Raw genomic sequence first — 20,298 nt, 5'->3', positions numbered from 1 at the left:
CACACACACACGACACAAATGTGCACATAAACACCCTCACACACACATTCACATTTTAACTCACATGTGAACATAAAACTGTTTTTAAAGATAATAAATCTAAGTTTATTTTAAATAAAAATAATTTCAAAGCACTGTAATCCACCTGTTAGACAGTTATCCACCTGTCTAAATGAAAATAGCTAAAGAAATTTTATTTTGGTTTTACTCTACTATGTCCACACACCTACTAAAGTCTAAAATAACAGGGTCCATTAAGACAATTTCCTATACAATAATAGTGTTTTATTATGATTCTACGTATGTAGAACCATATATTTTAATTACATAATATAAATTATAATTAAAAGCTAGGGCTACCAAGACTGTGTATTTACGTTGGCTCAGTTTTGGCAGGTGATAGACAACTTTCACTGTGTGGTGATTATATTTCTTGTATTAGATATGGACATCTGACGATATCACAAAGATTCTATTGTGCGAATGAGGCAACAGAAGAATAATTTACGAAGTAGGTCAACTGTACTTACATCACATGGGGGTGCTGGCCTACTTTTCTTTTCAAAGATATTCTACCAGATTCAAATTTGGCTAGAAAATATGACTCAGTTCTACAAAAAACACTGAAGGCAGATCAGAATCATCAATGAACTTAAAAAGAATAACCCAGGAATTTACACAGCATCATATGTTTCTTAGAATTAAAGTAATATTGCCACCTGGCAAAAATTTCACTCCAATAGGTCTTTACACAAAACTGTTCATGTCTACTCCCTGTTGATGCTGCTAAAATGACTTGAAATAATAAAAGTTTTTATAACTACTTGTTAGTTTGGTTTATTCATTATTTCTCTATATAATATGAATTCTTAAATTAAGCATTAACTTATTTACTTGCAAAATTAAATATAAAATTTTTGTAAGTTTCAAAATTATACCCTTTGTTTTTTTAGAGTTTCTATAATAAACCTGACTGCTTTATCCATACTCACAGTAATATTTTGAAGAAGAAAAATATCCTAAAATATCGGACATATCCTCTATAAGAAAAGACACAGAGAAATTACATAATTAACTAGATAACATGATACCTACATTTACATAAAAATCTCATTAAAATAAGTACCGTATTATTTTTTCTCTCTTTCACCTACATTGCTACATGATATTTGTCCACATTTTCACAGCTATTCCTACAGTAAACATAAAACCCTGCCATGTTTTGAAAACCATTATATTACAATGGTTAAATGCCAGATTCTGGAACAAAGATTCTGGACACAAATTTTGGCTAACTACCTACTCTACTTATGCCAAGTAACCACTGCCAGTCACTTTAAATCTCTGTGCCTTGATTTCTACATTAGTAAAATGATTATAATGACAACTACCTTGTGAGTTTGTTGGTAGATTAACATGAAAAAACACATTTTAAGTGCTTTGAATAGTCTTTACTTCACATAATGTATTCAATAACAAACTGCTATTAATAATATTATCAATTTCTCATGTTATTTTAACATAGAAACTTTGTGTGTCCATAAACAGTGAAATTGAAATACTCTAGTAGATATTCACATCAAACTTAGGTAGTTGGAGGGAGTTTGGTAGGAAGAATAGGTCTACTTATATTTTTTAGACTAAAATCCATGCTCCATATGCAAATTAGACTATCTTATGCCATAAAATGAAAATTTAGGAGTATTATATGGTCAAACTTTAGAAGGCTTTGGAAAACCCTGAATATTCTAGAACAAAGAATAGAAAACTATGCTCTTGGAGCAAATCTGACCTAAGAATGTTTTTTACATTTTTTAGGAGTGAAAAAGAAGGAGGAAGAGAAGGAAGAGTAATATGCAATAGAGAACTTATGGAGGGCAGCAAAGCCTAAAATGTGTATTATATTAATTTGCTAGGGCAGCCATAACAAAGTATTACAGACTGAGTGGCTTAAATAATAGAAACTTTCTTTTTTTTTTTATTTCAGCATATTATGGGGGTACAGATTTTAAGGTTTCAATAAATGCCCTTTCCCCCCTCCCCCCACAAGTCTGATTTTCCAGCATGACCATCCCTCAGATGGTGCACATGTCACTCATTATGTATGTATATAACCGCCCCCCTCTCCCCTCCTCCCCCCCCAAAAAAAGAATGGAAAAACAAACACCACATATACTCACCAGCAAATTGGTATTAACTGATCAGAACCTAAGTAGACACATAGGAATTACATTTATTGGGCAGGTGGGAGGGGGAAGGAGGGGACGGGTATATAAATACCTAATGAATGAGATGTGCACCATCTGGGGGACTGTCACGCTTGAAGCTCAGACTTGTGTGTGTGGGGGGGGGCAAGGGCATTATTTGAAACCTTAAAATTTGTACCTCCATAATATGCTGAAATAAAAAAAAAAGCGAGCACTTTTTATCTATAAAATAATAATAATAATAATAATAATAGAAACTTTCCTCACAATTCTGGAGGCTAGAAGTCTGAAATCAAGGTGTCAGCAGAGTTGCTTTCTTCTGGGGCATCACTTTTTGGCTTGTACATGTCCATCTTCTCTCTGTGTCTTCACATGGTCTTCACTCCGTCCAAATTCCCTCTTCTTACAAGGATACCAATCATATTAGATTAGGCGGTATCCTAATGACACCATTTTAATTTAATTGCCTCTTTAAAAATTCTATCTACAAATATGATCACATTCTGAGGTACTGGAGTTTAGGGATTCAACATAGATTTTGACACAGTTCAGCCCATAAGATTTACTATCTGGCTTTTTGCAGGTAATAGTTATGAGCTGGTGTTATAGAAACATGAGGAGGGGTACACCTGATAAGCAAACAAGTATTTTCTTTGTACTTCCTTTACTATTTATTTGGTATTATACAGAAATTGAAAGAGTCACTCAACTTAGAGATGTGCTTTCTCACTAAGAATCTGCTTGGCTTATTTCACTTAACATAATGTCCTCCACATTCATTCATGTTGTCTCAAATAACAGAATTTCCTTCTTTTTAAAAGCAGAATAGTATTAATTGTATATATATACCACATTTTCTTTATCTATTCATCCAATGATGGACACCTAGATTGTTTTCAGATCTTATAATTTAATAAAAAGGATTTGCTGAAGGTAAACACCTTGCAGGGTTGGTGGTCAAGCCAAGGTGTTTAATTCTAACTTTGTATCAAAGGGGAAGGGCTTAGTAGATTAAAATATTTACCTGAAATTAACCATAGACAAAAGAAGAAAATAGATGAACACAAATCTGGGACCCCATAGGAAGTCTGAAAATCAAACTGAATAACAGCAAACTCAACATCAGGGGTGTGCCTGGAGCTGATGAAATCATGATAGAAACAACAATAGCCATTATCATTTTTTAGTAGCTATTTGAACAAGGTCCTATAATAATATTTTACTAAATTTTTTCATCTGATCCACACCACTATATGAATATTATTATTTCCTTCCCACCCTCCCCCAGACATAACCTCTACAGATAGGGAAACTGAGTTGAAATTATAACATAGGTTCTTCTCTTCTAAAGCACTGAGTCAAAATGTCAAAAGCAATACAACAAAAAAATTTAAGACTCTTTTAGAAAATGAAGTCAGATGCCTAAATTGTCTCCTTATTGGTGAGTAGGTAGGAATTTGTAGGTTTAAGACAGGATTGGCACTTAAAACAGATACTGAATGAAAAGAAACAAAAACAAAAACAAACTGGAAGGCTCATCAGCAGGTAGTTATGTTTACGTTTTTATCTGTCTAGAATATGCCAGATACTTTTCTGCAATGCACTTTCAAAACAATTATTTGGCAGTTTCCTTTCATGTAGGGGACTTTTGTACATCTGTTTCTGAATTCCAATACAAAAAATATAAGACAGATATGTGCTATGCTGAATATATCTCCCCATATAACACAGAATATTAAATAGGTTTCCTGTATATTATTAACTTAATATGAGATGCACCTGAGAAATTCAGACAGAATTTTTCAATAGTCTTGAGACCCAAAGAAAGCTGTTTCTAGATTGGTTACTATTTTTGTAAAGATTTAAATTCACAGCTAAGGTCAACATCTGGCTGATTTTAACATTCACATTTGACAGTTTCATTCTCATTAAAGAAAGTTCAGCATTTTTCAAAGCAGACGCTGTCTTTTATTTTAATAAAAATTTTCATGTATTTGCTTTGTTCCTTGAGGGGTAGATTTGTATGCTTGAACTACACTGTGCAGTTGGAATTTGAGGCCATCTCACCAGACAAGTCACTGTAGCAAAATAAAATGCAAATGAAAGGGGCAAAGGGCACAGTATAATGAACAAGAGGATTTATTGTCTTCTCTCCTATTTCCATATCCTTTGGGAGAATGGAAAAGTAGGAAATAAGTTAAAGTTTTCTCTGCTTTCTCTGGTATGTTATGGTTGGTAATTCAGCTATTTGATACCCAAGTAGAATAAGCCAACTAATTTCTCAAACTAATCACTTTTCAATTTTATCGCTATATGGGTAATGCTTTAGTGCATCTACAGGTACTTTAATGCTAAACAATAACTACATCCTCAATACATTATTTTTATTACTGAAACTGGTTAATAAATAGATCTGTGATAATACACACGTACACACAAACACACACATATCATTCAAGAAAGTCAAAGTAGTTTCAATTGGAGCATTCTTATGTGAAACTCCATAGAAAAAAACACTTTTGAAAATATATATTGTTTATTGAATACAGGTTATGTACAAAATTTTATTTAATGTAAGTGCTTTCTACTACCTATCTACCCATAAGAATCTAAAAGGTAGATACTATTATCATCATTATACAGATGATGGGACAGAGGTGTGTAGGTATCAATTAATTTAGATAAACTTTCTTATCAGATTTAAGCCTAGTTTGCTTTACCTCAATCCAATTTTCTACTATGACAGTTTGACATATGGAATATAGTTAAGAGAGAATTTGAAAATAACTGGATGATCAGTCTGGGATCATCGGTAAAGATGAACACAAGTCATTGACTAAATATAGAACATTTTATGCCTTACATGCACATAAGTAACAACTAAAGAGCCAGACTTAATTTCCTCCTTCTGTGTGTACCAACTAGGGGTCCTGAAATATTAATAAAACAACTGATTTATGAAAGAATACCATTGCATATTTTCTTCCTACATGTTGCTCGGAAGCAACAAACATATCATGGGTACTCAATAAATGTTATTTAACAGCAACTAATAAAATGAAATTATGGCAATATATTTTGCAATAAACTCACCATAAGATGAAGCAAAATAAGTTTTGGTATTAGACCTGGAAGCAGAGCAGATTTCAATGGCTGAGTTAGTGAATGAACCCTATGGGGAGGCAAGAGACACTAACATGATTGTGGTAGAATAGGTTAATAGTAGGTGAGAGCCATAAAATTTTTTATTGCAATTTGACAAATGAAGCTGCTTCTTTTGATTTTCATATTTGTTCTATTCATATGACATTCAAAGGGTAAATTAAAGGATATATTCCTAAGCTGCTCTGATATCTCCCCCATATCCAAACATGAAGGAACTATATTTCATCATCCATTGGTATCACCACTGGAATTATTTTGAAAGAACATAAAATCCGTTCCCTGAGTTTTTCCTCTTTTTTCCTACCTATGCCTTTTTGTGCACACAGTCTGAGATATTTAGAAGAGCCAGTTGTAATTTAAAAAATAGAGAGAGGAAAAAGGATGTTAAATCACTATGTCCTCTGGAACCCATAAGCCACTGAATTGTAAAACTCTGAGAGATTCAGGAATGTATGCAGTTTCAGAGAGCAAACTTCTGTAGATTTAAATTAGAGATGCAAGTTACTGGGGGAGAAATCAGGTTTGGAGAAATCTAACTTTTTTTTTTAAGGGAGTGGAGAGAAAAGGTTGCACGAAGGAGGGAAAGCTTGCCAAATGGAAGAATCCATAGGGAAACCTTATTTAAGTCCCTGTTCCTCAATTCTTGTAAGGTTCATGAAAAAAGAAGCACTTAAAAGTACTCTTTGAGGACTCTATACTCTTTCCTCTTTTCCTTTTACAGTCCCTCTGAGGATAAGATAAAATGCACTTAAAGTTACTATTTGGGTGACTCAATCCTTCTTCTCTTTCCTTTATTCTTCTAATAGTCTCTTGAATACTCCAAAGAAACTGGAACACATTTAACAAGTGCTCTTGAGAAGCTCAGCCACCATTTCCTCTCCTGAGCCCATGATTAACACAGTGATGAACACACAAACTCTGTGTTCCAGTCCAAATACAGCAGCAGGTACACCATGCTCCAGGTCAAATATACATGCTATCCTAATACATTCTAATAGTCATTTTAACATGAAAAAAATGCCAACAACATGGTATGTTTCACTGACCCTATCACACAAGAATAAAACATTTAATAAAAACATCAAAAGCCCTAATGCCACATTGTAAAATGTCTTCAGCTTTCATAAGCTCACTGTGATTACTATGTGCTTGCTTTCTACCCCACATCCCCATTGACTCTCTGATACAGAACACCATCCCCCCTCCACACACACATTTCTTTAACTTTTAGGAAACAGACACAGAAGTCATCTTTCCCTGTTCTAATATATCATAAATATCATAAGATACATTTGAGTTTAGGATAAGGCTTTCTCTTTTTTAGTTGGTTAAGTTGATATTCAGAAGTTTGTAAGCTTTTAACATTTTACTTTACTAAACAGTTTTCATACTTACATAGAATATATTAAGGGTTTTATTATCAGAATAAAGTTAAATAGTAAATTTTATAGTATGTTCAATTAAAACTGTGGCAGTCAATTTTAGTAAAATACTTTCATAGTCAAAAATAAAGAAATGTAAAGTACAATAGTATATTCTCAAGAAGACTTCTAAGAAGTTTCCTTAAATTAAATACTTTTATCTTTCAAATATTTATAAGTCATAAATATAAATGACACCCAAATTAATAACATCATTTAAAACAAAGTTTATATTTTATAAAATATAGAGAAAATATCATGATTATTTTTAAATGATTCAGAAACATATATGGTTAGGAGAGTTTCCAAAGTATGTATTTTCCTTCACTTTATGTTGCAGCTACAAAAGGAAAAATCTCAAGAGAATTAATATGAACTTATGATAATGCAGCCTGCAGCACGGTGGTTTTGTTTTGGTTTTGCCTGTTTTTGCTGACAATGCAGTTCAAACTATATCTTACTAATCTTTAGTAAAGGAATCAGATTATTTCACCTATAAACATGCAGCAATAAAGTGTCATTCTTCAATCAATACTATTTAGCATCTTTCTCTTTTTACAGATTTGGATCCCCAGCTCATTAGATTATTACCTGATAAATAGGAGAGGGTAATGAATTGAGAAAATAACTACGTACCTTCAGAGAAAACCTGCCCGATAACAATAATCCATTAGAAAACAGGCAATATCCTCTGATCTATTGCCCGCAAAGCTATGACTTGATGGAGAGTTTCATTCCCTGGGCTCAGTTCTCCAGAAGAAAATCAGCACAATTTAAATATTTCTTGGAATGTGACAGCTCTCTAGATCCCGGGTTGCATTCTGTTCCCCAGGGATGGCAATCTGGTGTTCCTGTGTGCATAGAGCAGTGAAGATGAATTGAAAATGCTTGAGATAAATTAGGAATGGCTAAGTTAAAATTGTCTCTGCTCCAGACTCTCTCATCTGCAGTCTGAAAGCCTGTTTTTCTGTGAAAAAGCTAGATGGCAGGCTGCCTCAGTAAGTTCTTCTTAAGCGACAGAGAGCATTTTCAATGAAGAAAAATTCTCCCATTATCTAAGCTAATGTGACTGCTGCTAAATCTAGTTTTTAAAGTGTCTGCTGGCACAAAATTCATTTTCACTATTGCTTTCTTTCAAACTACAGTCTAGAATCCATACTATCAGGCTATATACAGTTCTATCTGAGAGAACATTTAAAGTTTTCAGTTAAATTAAATTGTGTATCTTGTTGCGGTTTTAACAATCATGTATGCACAGGAAATTTCCTCTTTGGGTACAAAAGGTATATTATTGTATTCTATAATATACAGAAGGTTTTGTTGTAAATTGCAGTACCTCAATATGAACAATTGAATCTTCTATTAACCATCACTTATTTTAATTCAATTCCATATAGAAGTATATCATTTTTAAGTGCCAGTTAAAATACAGAAGTTATATAAAATAGAAAGGGGGACTATCTAATCCTAATATGTGACCACAGATGTGAATATTGGCTTTTTCAATATCCTCGTGAAGAATATAAGATGTTCCAAATAAAACTGAGGTTTATAAATTATTTCCTTTAAATAAAAACAAGCCATTTTTAAATTCTGCTGATTTTAGTTGAGTGATGTGTTATGATAGTTTTTGCTTATAATTTAGAAAATTATTTTAGCATTTTAATAATTTCCATATTTGAGACATAAATAGTTATACTTTACATGGTGCATTGGCAACCAATAAAACACTGAAAGATCATCAAACTCTTTAGTTCCATTTTTTTACTTAGATTTGTCATATGAAACAATTATTACATGATCAGAAAGGACACATAAAACCATCATAATCCACAAGAATATGTATTTAAAAAAATAACTGCTGGCTATAAAAAAATTTTGCATGCTTTCTATAACTTTTGACATGTCAATCTGTAATGCTCTATGGTTATTTGACATGTAAGCAAATTGTTGCTTTTACTACAAAACAGGGTTTACACGTGGTGGGGGCAGCGAAGACAATACAACCAACTGAAGGCCAACAAAAATGTAAATCAAAATTTCCCTTTGTCCTCCATCTACCCTGTAGCTATAGCTAATCACTTTTCTCCGTGAAGTGGAAAGAAGAAATAGAAAAAATAAAATAAAACACCATAGCAAGACGACTCAAACCCCTCTACCTCTTCAGAAGTAGCATCACTGAAGCTATTTCTGAAAAATAAAGACAAGGGAATTGAAAAGAAGCAACTTCAGTATTCCAGTTGGGAACTAAAATTATCTAGCATATTTTAAAAGACTATAAAAGAAAGAGAGAGAAAAAGAGAGAGAAAGAGATATTTTGAAGGAAGGGAAGAAGAAAGAAAATAAAAGCAAAGCTATTTATCAGCCTCAATTGGCTTTTCTTTTCTTTTTTTTTAATTTGTTATTTCAGAACATTACGGGGATTCAAATGTTTGGTTATGTACATTGCTTTTGTACTGTTTGAGTCAGTTATAAGTGTGCCCATCCTCCAGACAGTGTGCACTGTACCTGTTAGGTGTGATTTTACCTATCGCCTCCTCCCTTTTCCCACCTGCTTGATTTCCATTGAATGTTACTTCCATATGTGCACATACATGTTGATCTATGTGTTCCAATATAATGGTGAGTACATGTAGTGTTTGTTTTTCTAAAATTCACATGGTGTTTAGTGCTTCATATATATATATATGTAGCAAAATTAAAAAGGTAAAAGTTAGTATATCCAATAACTGACAGTTGATTGAGTATCCAAATGTATTGCATTAATATGCATTGTGCATCTCAATTAGCATAATAAGAAACTACGCAGTGAATGAGGCACACACCTTTCTGAGCTAGAAGACTTAAAGAAAGGGGGGAAGCCATCATTTCTAAGAAGGAGGCCCTGTTACAGGAGAAGAGCCACCTGGAAAATAAGACATTGAGATCTAGTCGGGCCTTAAGCATAGACAGTTTGAAAATATCAACTTGCCTGAATTTGTTGGACCAAGATTTATCTTAAAAAGAGTGTGCAGCTTCAGAGCAGCATAGCTGAGGAGTAAATAAAGATTTCAGAACAAGTTGAATCCCTCCAGAAAGAGAACATTACCACCTGATGAAGATATTCTTTTCCATCTTGAAGAAAGGATGGAAGAAGTATGGCCGGGCGCAGTGGCTCATGCCTGTAATCCTAGCACTCTGGGAGGCTGAGGTGGGTGGATTGCTCGAGGTCAGGAGTTTGAAACCAGCCTGAGCAAGAGCGAGACCCTGTCTCTACTATAAATAGAAAGAAATTAATTGCCCAACCAATATATATAGAAAAAAATAGCTGGGCATGGTGGCACATGCCTGTAGTCTCAGCTACTTGGGAGGCTGAGACAGTAGGATTGCTTCAGCCCAGGAGTTTGAGGTCACTGTGAGTTAGGCTGATGGCATGACACTCACTCTAGCCTGGGCAACAAAGCGAGACTCTGTCTCAAAAAAAAAAAAAAAAAAAAAAAAAAAAGAAAGAAAGGATGGAAGAAGTGGACGCTGAAATCAAATACAAGAATGAAAGTATCCAGAGTTGCCAGAACTTGATGAGAGCATCATTCTAAAACCTCTCTCATAGTGAAGCAAATGTCTTGGAAAAACTACCTTCCATGAGTCCGCTTGAGATTAGAGCTATTCTTTTCAGATATTTCAATAAAGTGTTTAATGTATGAGAAAGTGAATGGAAACAACAGTTGCATAATGAAGAAATGAAAATGAATGTTTTGGAATGGGATAATATGGTTTGAGAGTTGGAATCTGCCCTGGAACATTTGAAATTACAGTGTGACTTGACTTGACCCTCCAGCAAAAAGAACATGAGCAAAAGATGTAGTTGCTGTTACATCATTTCAAAGAGCAAGATGGAGAAGACATTATTGAAACTTTAAAAACATATGAAGATAAAATCTAGCAGTTGGAAAAGAATCTTTATTTCTATAAGAAAACCAGCAGACATCTTAAGAAGAAATTCAAGGAACTTGTAGGGGAAGCGACAGCCATCAGAACGTCATGATGCTAGAGATGGAGTCCTAAACCCAGAAGAAGCAGGCATGCTTTCAGAAGACTTAAAATGAGCATCCAGGCCCGGCGTGGTGGCTCATGCCTGTAATCCTAGCACTCTGGGAGGCCGAGGCTGGCTGATTGCTCAAGGTGAGAAGTTCAAAACCAGCCTGAGCGAGACCCCGTCTCTACCATAAAAATAGAATGAAATTAATTGGCCAACTAATATATATATATAAATCAGCCGGGCATGGTGGCTCATGCCTGTAGTCCCAGCTACTCAGGAGTCTGAGGCAGGAGGATCGCTTGAGCCCAAGAGTTTGAGGTTGCTGTGAGCTAGGCTGACGCCATGGCACTCACTCTAGCCTAGGCAAGAAAGCGAGACTCTGTCTCAAAAAAAAAAAAAAAAAAAAAGAGAGCATCCAGAACTGAAAGTATGGAATTAAGCAGAATAGAAGGAGAAATAGACAGTTCAGCAAGCAGTTTGAGAACACAACCGAATCCTCAGAAGCTCAGGAAGATGTCCCAGAATTTTCCCTCCAGTTTACAGCTTTTTAGCTTCCCCAGTGGGAATTTGTTAAAACAGAAACATGAAAATCATTTTAGAAAATCTGTCGACCATCATTCCAAATTCAACCTGGGAAATGTGCAACATCTTCATAGTGTTACACCTGTAAAGTTGTGTTGCAAACAATTATATCAGATTTCTGCCTTGGAACTATCATTATGATATTCCAGTTTTGGAGCTAGGGTTGGATCAATGACTGCTGATTCCATTGAAGTAAGCATTTAACCATCACAATTTTAATTTAGTAGATATATAAAAAGATTTCTTTTTTAACGTGTTAGAAATTAAAGCTCAAGCTCAGTATCTCTTCCCTCAGGATAAAAGAAGGGTAGAAGGAATCCTTAATCCTTTTATATACTATAAATGTGTATCTCTTATATAGTATATTTGTGGAGTTTTAATTTATATTTTCATAATCAAATACATATTTTCTAATATTTAATAACATTTAAATATTTCTACTTATCAATATGCCTAAATTTTTTCCAGGCATTATTGAAGAACAAAACTAATAGACTAAAATAGCCATCAAGTGAATATTATCATATAAAATCATATTATATTATAATGGTATTTTATAACTACAGTGCAAGTATGTTGTTATTCTCAAATACAACCATATTATTATTTTTAAAAGATCCAGCTAAATATTGCTTTTGCCAGAGGGAGAGTCCATCTGCTGCATGTGCTTTGGCACAGCTGAAAATTTGTGCCAAATACAGTTTGTGGGCTAAGACCACCTATCAGGTTTATGGATTGAGGTCCATTTACAGTTGTCAGAAGTTGAGTAGTCAGTCTTGACTTTTTAAAACAGGGTGTCTGCTCTGTTTCTGGAATTGTTTTATACTTATAATATTATAGCATTGGTTTTCTAATACTGAAGAATATAAGTTTCATCTCTTTGAAATGAAATGCCTTTGCCTTTGCTATATCTCTCCTTATGCTACCATAATAGGGAGAATGGATGTATTTCCATGGAACAGGGAAACAATGTTAGAATAGCACTACCTCTGTATAGTGAATAACTGAATAACTGTATCAAGTTAATTGAAGACAATATGAAATGAGACTGTCCATCCACTGGAGAAATTTTGAAGGTATTTCTACAAAAGTTAGTAAGATATAATTTCAAGGCCTTTTGCGGAATAATGGAACAAGGTTTGAAAAGTGGAAGAAAAATATTTTTTAAAAGTTCCATAAATGGGGCCAGGCATGGTGGCTCATGCCTGTAATCCTAGGACTCTGAGAGGCCAAGGCGGGAGGATCGCTCGAGGTCAGGAGTTCGAGACCAGCCTGAGCAAGAGTGAGACCCCATCTCTACTAAAAATAGAAAGAAATTAATTGGACAACTAAAAATATATAGAAAAAATTAGCCAGGCATGGTGGTGCATGCCTGTAGTCCCAGCTACTCAGGAGGCTGAGGCAAGAGGATGGCTTGAGCCCAGGAGTTTGAGGTTGCTGTGAGCTAGGCTGATGCCATGGCACTCTAGCCTGGGCAACCAACAGAGTCAGACTCTGTCTCAAAAAAAAAAACAAAAAACGTTCCATAAATGGGAAAGGTAAAAAAAGTAGGAGAGAAGTGGGATATAAATGAAAGTTTCAGGAAAATAATAGCTGACAAGAGAAGAACTGAAATATGCAACATCCACAACAAACTTAACAGACAGATTCTGAAAGAAAATATGCTTTACTTGAGAATTGACTTCATTAAAGTAGTTGCCAAATCATTACATTAAAAAAATGAGCATTGTTTACTGACTCTACATGAGGGAATCAAGACGGTTTCAAAGAGAAAATAAAATTTAATGAAAATCTTCCATGATATTAGGGAGTTTTCAATCACATAGTGCTGATGAAAAACCCCATGTGGAATTGATAGCATATGTAAAAGTTTTAGGGTTAAATCAAATTATGTGGCATATTAGTCTTGATTTCCTGTGGACACTACCTGGTAAGGTTAGCTAACAATTGAAAAAGTTATATAGTCATATCTTGCAGATCATTTTAAGGATGTCGATATTATTCTCCAGGATGATGATGAATAAACAAATTGTTATGGAATAATTATGGGAAATGGCATGATTATACATAATTTAGAAAGATTAAAACAATAAATCCACACAGGAATCTCAATAAACTCATGAGTGGGATGTGCACCATCTGGGGGATGGTCATGCTGGAAGCTCAGTCTTGTGGGGGGAGGGGCAGAAAGGGCATTTATTGAAACCTTAAAATCTGTACCCCCATAATATGCCAAAATATATATATAAAAAAGAAAACTTAAGCACACTCATATGAAGAAAACACAAGGCATGGCTTCATCAGTGTGCTGAAAGCAATGATAAAGAAAATATCTTTAAGATAATATAAGACCAGGTAATTGATTAACATCCGTGTGCAGATGTCTTTTTTATAGAATATCTTTTTGTCATTTGGTTACAATCCCAGTAGTGGGATTGCTGGATCAAATGATAGTTCTATTTTTAATCCTTTGAAGTATTTCCATACTACTTTCCATGAAGTTTTTACTAGTTTGTAATCCTACCAGCAGTGTATGAGTATTCTTGTCTCTCCACAACCAAGCCAACATTTGTTGTTTTGGGACTTTTTGACAATTAAGGTGAAATTTTATTGATAGTTATTTTAAACATTTGGTACATTTTATGTTCTACATCATTGCATAGACTAAAGATCATAAAAACAAGTATTTGTATTCAAGAGAGCCAGATTATTAATATTTCAATATTTCATCAATAGATCAAATGATAGAATCTGCACAAGCAACTTAAAGGTAAAAGACATGAGTTATTTTAAGTTTCCTTAAAGATATGAATCCTGACTTTAAAAAAATCTGTAATGGAATTAGAAAACTATGTCTTGTTCTTCCAAAGTAAATGAGTCTTTTATTTGTCCTGTATAGTAAAACCCAAAAGATGAGAGCTCTTGACCAGTTATTCATAAATTATTACTGATTTACTTAAAAATAGAATATTTACACATGATTTGACAAAATTGAATACTAATCCTATTAGAACTGACATTTTTGATTCAAGAAAGTATGAATTTATTATAAACAATAAAATATTCTCCCAACAGGTATTCTTTAAAAATTTATTAAAATACTTCAATATATTTTCTACATAATGTTAAGTAGTTTATGAGGTAGATAAACACAATTTGAGAAATCACTTAAACTCCATTGCCAAAACAATACTCTTTGCAGGTAACACAAGCTATTAAAGCACTACATTAAAGACGTATGTAGATATATATACACTCATTATCTCAATTAAAATAAATGCATATAGAAAATTGTGGTGACAAATTTCCATTCCCCATTTAAAATTCAAATGATCTGAGCTTTATTTGAGGAATATTTTGATAACATTTCTGGGCAAAAATAATTATAAACATTAATATTTATGTTAGATATGAACTTTTAAATTAACTATGACAGATATTAAAGCGAACAATATTTTTAACTCTAAAGTGACAAAAACTGAAAATGTCATCAAATTTGTGGGGAAAACACTAAGCACTAAAAAATGGATAAACCTGCTAGCACAACCTCTGTCACATAATCAGTGTTAATATCCATAATACGTCTTCTTAATCGTATGTACCCTTGATATGATATGATCAGAAGGGAACCTTACCTTTATGTTCTTGCTACCAAAAACTCATAACCTCAATTTAATCCTGACAAAATCCTTAGATGAACCACAATGCTGGGATTCTACAAAATAATGGCAAAGAATTCTTCAAAACTGTCAAGGTCATCAAAACAAAGATAGTCCAAGAGACTATCACTAGCCAAGAAAATTCTGAGGAGACAAAATGTAATGTTACCACATCCATACCTGAATGGGATTCTGAAACAGAGAAAAGACTTTAGGTCAAAACCAAGAAAATTTAAATAAAGTATGGATTTGGGTTAATAATAATATATCAATATTGGTTTATTAATTACAATAAATTTATCATAAGTTGATATAAAATATTAATTATAGCAGAAACTGTGGGGTTCACAGGAACTCTCTGTATATATAACTTTTTCAAATGTTCTATAAATTTAAAACTGTTCTAAAATGTAAGAGTTTAAAAAATTTTTGAATCATGTAACTTTAAATTTGTGAAAAGACTTTTAAAGATAATATACATCAACCCCCTTTTCTTTATTTCATGGTTGGTTGTGCTGCACAAAGGCAGTGTCAGAAGGCCTAATACCAGTATTTTTAATTTACTACTCATTCATCATACCATACTGTGCCTTTATTTATAGAAAAAAACCCCTAGGATTAATATCTTAATAGTGTTGTCCAGCCATAATTTTTAATAATTATGTAAAATTTCTTATTTAGACACTACAGATAATAAAATAATGAAGAAAAATGTAATAACTATTCTTTTAATATCTTAAAAACAATTCAGTAGAAAAGTTTAAAACTAGTCAAATAAGAAGAAATTGTATGTAAGACAAAACACAGTATGACACTTTTCTACTGAAGTGAGAATTTAGAGCAGGGATTTGATATTCACTAAATATATTGTGGAGCATCAAATTTGGATCAGTAAATAAAATCACTTCATAAAGATAGCTGGCTATATCCTACTCAAAAAATCAAACAAAAATCAAAAAACGGTAGTATTCAACAGGGATTTGGGGGGGGATTGATCCACATCTTAGGGCTGTGGCGACCATTGTGGGGGGGATTACCTCTATCCCTTTTTAGGGAGAGGCAAAGATATACATTGTAACCAAAATGTCTAAAAAACACCTGTTATCGGGAGGTGGGCAGGTGGAAGGGGGAGGAGGGGAAGGGTATGTACTTACATGGTGGGTGTGGTGGGGCAACACCTGGAGGCTGGACATGCTTGAACCTCTGGCATAGCGGGGTGGGGGCGGGGGGCATAGGCAAGTAACCCTAACAATATTTGTACCCTCATAATATGAGGTAATAAAAAAAATCAAATAACACCTTTAAAAATGGGCAAAAGACATGAACAGAAGCTTTTCAAAAGAAATTAAACAAATGGCCAATAAATATGAAAAAATGTTCAATGTCACTAATCACCAGGGGAATGCCAATTAAAACCACAATGAGGTATCAGCTTACCCCAGTTAGAATGGCTTTTATTAAAAAGTCCAAAAACAATAGATGCTGGTGTTAATGCAGAGAGAAAGGAACACTTATACACTGTTGGTGGGGCTAGAAATTAGTAAAACTTCTATAGTAAAGAGTATGGAGATTCCTTCAAGAACTAGAAGTAGACCTACCATTCAGTCCGCCAAACCCACTACTGGGTGGGCACTTCCCAAAGGAAGTGGGTACCCAAAGGAAAAGAAATCATTTCACCAAAAAGTCACCTTCAAACGTTTATTGCAGCACAATCCACAATTGCAAAATGTGGAATCAACCCAGGTGTTCATCATGTCATGAGTGGATTAACAAAATGTGATATTTGTGCACCATGGAGTACTACTCAGACATAAAAAAGGATAAATTAAGGCCTTTTGCAACAGGATAGAAGTGGAGACCATAATCCTAAGTGAAATATCTAAGGAATGGAAAAAAAAATCACACAGCATATGGACCTGCTATTAAATTGGAACTAACCAATGAATATACATGTGTACAGAGGAAAGTAAAACGCAGTGGAAATTAAGTGGGGGTGGGGGTGGGAAAGATATGGACGAAAACCTACCTAAAGGGTACAATGAACAATATCTGGGTAATGGACACACTTACAATCTTGACTTAGGCATTAGAAAAGTGATCAAGGCTGAGCATGGTGGCTCATGCCTATAATCCTAACTCTCTGTGAGACTGAGGTGGGAGGATCGCTCAAGATCAGGAGTTTGAGACCAGCCTGAGCAAGAGTGAGACCCCATCTCTACTAAAAATAGAAAGAAATTAGCTGGACAACTTAAAATATATAGAAAAAATTAGCCAGGCATGGTGGTGCATGCCTGTAGTCCCAGCTACTCGGGAGGCTGAGGCAGAAGGATGGCTCGAGCCCAGGAGTTTGAGGTTGCTATGAGCTAGGCTGATGCCATGGCACTCTAGCCTGGGCAACCAACAGAGTCAGACTCTGTCAAAAAAAAAGGAAGGAGGGAAGGGAAGGGAAGGGAAGGGAAGGGAAGGGAAGGGAAGGGAAGGGAAGGGAAGGGAAGGGAAGGGAAGGGAAGGGAAGGGAAGGGAAGGGGAGGGAAAGGAAGGGAAGGGAAGGGAAGGAGGGAAAGGAAGGGAAGGGAAGGGAAGGGAAGGGAAGGGAAGGGAAGGGAAGGGAAGGGAAGGGAAGGGAAGGGAAGGGAAGGGAAGGGAAGGGAAGGGAAGGGAAGGGAAGGGAAGGGAAGGGAAAGGAAGGGAAGGGAAGGGAAGGGAAGGAAAGGGAAGGAAAGGGAAGGAAAGGGAAGGAAAAGTGATCAAAACATTTGTACCTCCATCAAATTTTGAAATTAAAAAAAAAAATAAAGTAACCTCAGAAACACCGTACATACATGAACTAGTTAATACAGAAAGCAAATTTGATATGTCCAAAGAATTGGATGTTATGGATACAGAATAGGTGCTACATCATGATGAATCTCAAAAATATTATTTTATGTGAAAGAAGTTAGATGCAGAAGACCACGTATTGCATGATTTTATTGTAGAGACAGAAAGTAGATTAGTGGTTGCCTTGAATTGTTTGCTTCAGGTGAGAACTGAGAGTGACTGTAAATGAATATGCTGTGGTTATAGTTGAACACACTATATATTTGTTAGAGTCATTGAACTATACACTCAAAACATGAATTTTATGGCATATAAATTATACCTCCACAGAGCTATTTCAAGTGGGTGTGCATTATATATACATTTATACTTTTCAGAGATTAATATAAAATGTGAAATATTTCCTATTGCTCCACTTAAAAGTAACCTCATCATAAAAATGCCAATTATTAATTTGTGTTGATTTGAAGAAGAATCAGATATGATGCAACATAGATTTAAAATAATATGAGAAATTATTTCAACCTGGCCAATTACATCCACTTATCATTGAAAGGAAGGATGGTTACAAACACTAGCTACATTAAACCTGCAACATATTTATCTAATTATAATAATTTAGCATACACATTTAATTTTATAGTCTATGCATTGTTCCAAACCTCTGAAAGTATTAATAGTTCCTAATCACTAGGATTTACCATCCTAAAAATATCATCATAATTTTAAAACATTTGAAAGACTATTTCAAATCTATTAAAAGTTAAATATAATGCAATAGTCAAAACTTTCTACAAAATTTGAATTCCAATATATGTTCATTCAAGTTTTAAAATTTTATAAAATCAAAGGGTCATTATATTTTTCTTTGCTTTCCTCATCTTATTTCAACAAAAAAAAAAAATATAAAGTGCATTTATAACTTAGAAGTGATTCCAGTGACCCATAGTAAAAAGACTAAGGGCTGCGATGATTATTTTGATGTTAATAATGTTTTGGAGGACAAGTGTTTTGTTCTTTTTGTTTACTTTGAAATAAAATAAATAAATAAATATGTAAATAAATAAAATAAAAAGAGCAAGGAAGGTCAAATCTATTCCTCATTACCAGTGAAGTGAGGAAACATTGTGTATTAGAGAAGTCTCATTCGAACTCTTAAAAAGATTGAGGCAAACCATTCCAGGGACATAGAAACTATTAAGTTGCATCTAGTTCTCTAGCATATTTTACAAATTCAACAGGCTATTAACAATAAATCCTTTAGAAGATCATCTTAAAGTGTCCAAATGTGAAAAGCTACTCTCTAAGAATCTATACAAGTAGATACGCCCTTCACCTCAGAAAATTTTGTGAAACTTGTACATTATTCACTTTGAAGCACATAGTTGGTTTTATGAAATATGCCAAATCTGGACTCATCAAATCAATTTCAAAGAGCATAAAAATATACATATACCATCACATATGTAGTTTATGCTCTCTAGTTAGGTTTTAAACACCATCAGTCCTTCTATACTATGCATTTTAACTCTGAGTACACTACCAAGTAGTCATTCCAAATGTTTTAAGATGTTTATAGGAAGTTTCAATTATGACACCAATCATTCCAAATTCAAATTTATTGCTAAAAAAACACATAGCCTACTCAGTTGAAGTTGTCCAAAAGATCCTATTTAATACTGTACTTTAACATCATTCTAAAAATAAATAACTGATATAGCCATAGCCATAATAAGACAAAATGTAACTCATATTCAAAAGCCACCTTGTAGAAATTTACAGCAAATACGCATTGCTTAATTTGTCACAAATGCATGGAAAAGATCATAGTATTAAAATTATGAAATTGTTTTCATAATTTTATTGAAACAGATGGTAAATTCTGTTTTTTAAAATAAATATAGTTTAGAAAGTTTTAGATTTACAAAAAGATTGTGAAAAAAATTAGAGTTCCTGTATATCCTTCGACCAATTTCCCTATTATTAAAATCTTACATTAGTATGTTATACTTGCTATACTTAAAGAACTATTATAACATTGATATATTATTAACAAAGTTCTATAATGTATTAAGATTTTCTTACTTTTTACCTAATATTTCTTTCCTAGGATCCTAAAAAGGATATCATATTACATGTATTACTCATTTTTCCCTAGGCTCCTCTTAGTTGTTACAGTTTCTCAAATTTTCCACATTTTTGATGACCTTGAAAGTTTTGAGAAGTACTAGTCAGGTATTTTGTAGAAGGTTCCCTGATTGAGATTTGTCTTATGTTTTACTTATGAGTAGCCTGAGCTTATTTTTATTTATTTATTTATTTTTTGAGGAAGAAGTAAAGTGTTATTTTCATCCCATCATAGCAAGATAGCATAAGATAAATAAAAGGCTTGTCATAGTCAACAATAACCTGGATCATCTGGCACA

The 20,298-nt window shown here is 33.8% G+C and overlaps 1 protein-coding gene and 1 pseudogene across 1 annotated transcript in view; one reads left to right on the top strand and one right to left on the bottom strand.

Annotated features, from left to right (window-relative positions):
- MGAT4C (MGAT4 family member C) overlaps positions 1–7,758 on the bottom strand; it is a 678,972-nt gene extending 671,214 nt beyond the window's left edge. The window contains exon 1 of the mRNA XM_012745562.2: positions 7,430–7,758. The gene's annotated coding sequence lies outside the window, so the exon portion shown is untranslated. The remainder of the gene's footprint in view (positions 1–7,429) is intronic.
- A 2,529-nt stretch (positions 7,759–10,287) lies between these two features.
- On the top strand, positions 10,288–11,597 carry LOC142873434 (kinesin-like protein KIF27 pseudogene; annotated as a pseudogene).
- Positions 11,598–20,298: the final 8,701 nt, after the last annotated feature.

The sequence above is a fragment of the Microcebus murinus genome, chromosome 10 (genome assembly GCF_040939455.1).
Source record: "Microcebus murinus isolate Inina chromosome 10, M.murinus_Inina_mat1.0, whole genome shotgun sequence".
Taxonomy (NCBI): domain Eukaryota; kingdom Metazoa; phylum Chordata; class Mammalia; order Primates; family Cheirogaleidae; genus Microcebus; species Microcebus murinus.
This window is presented reverse-complemented; position numbering and strand designations above follow the sequence as displayed.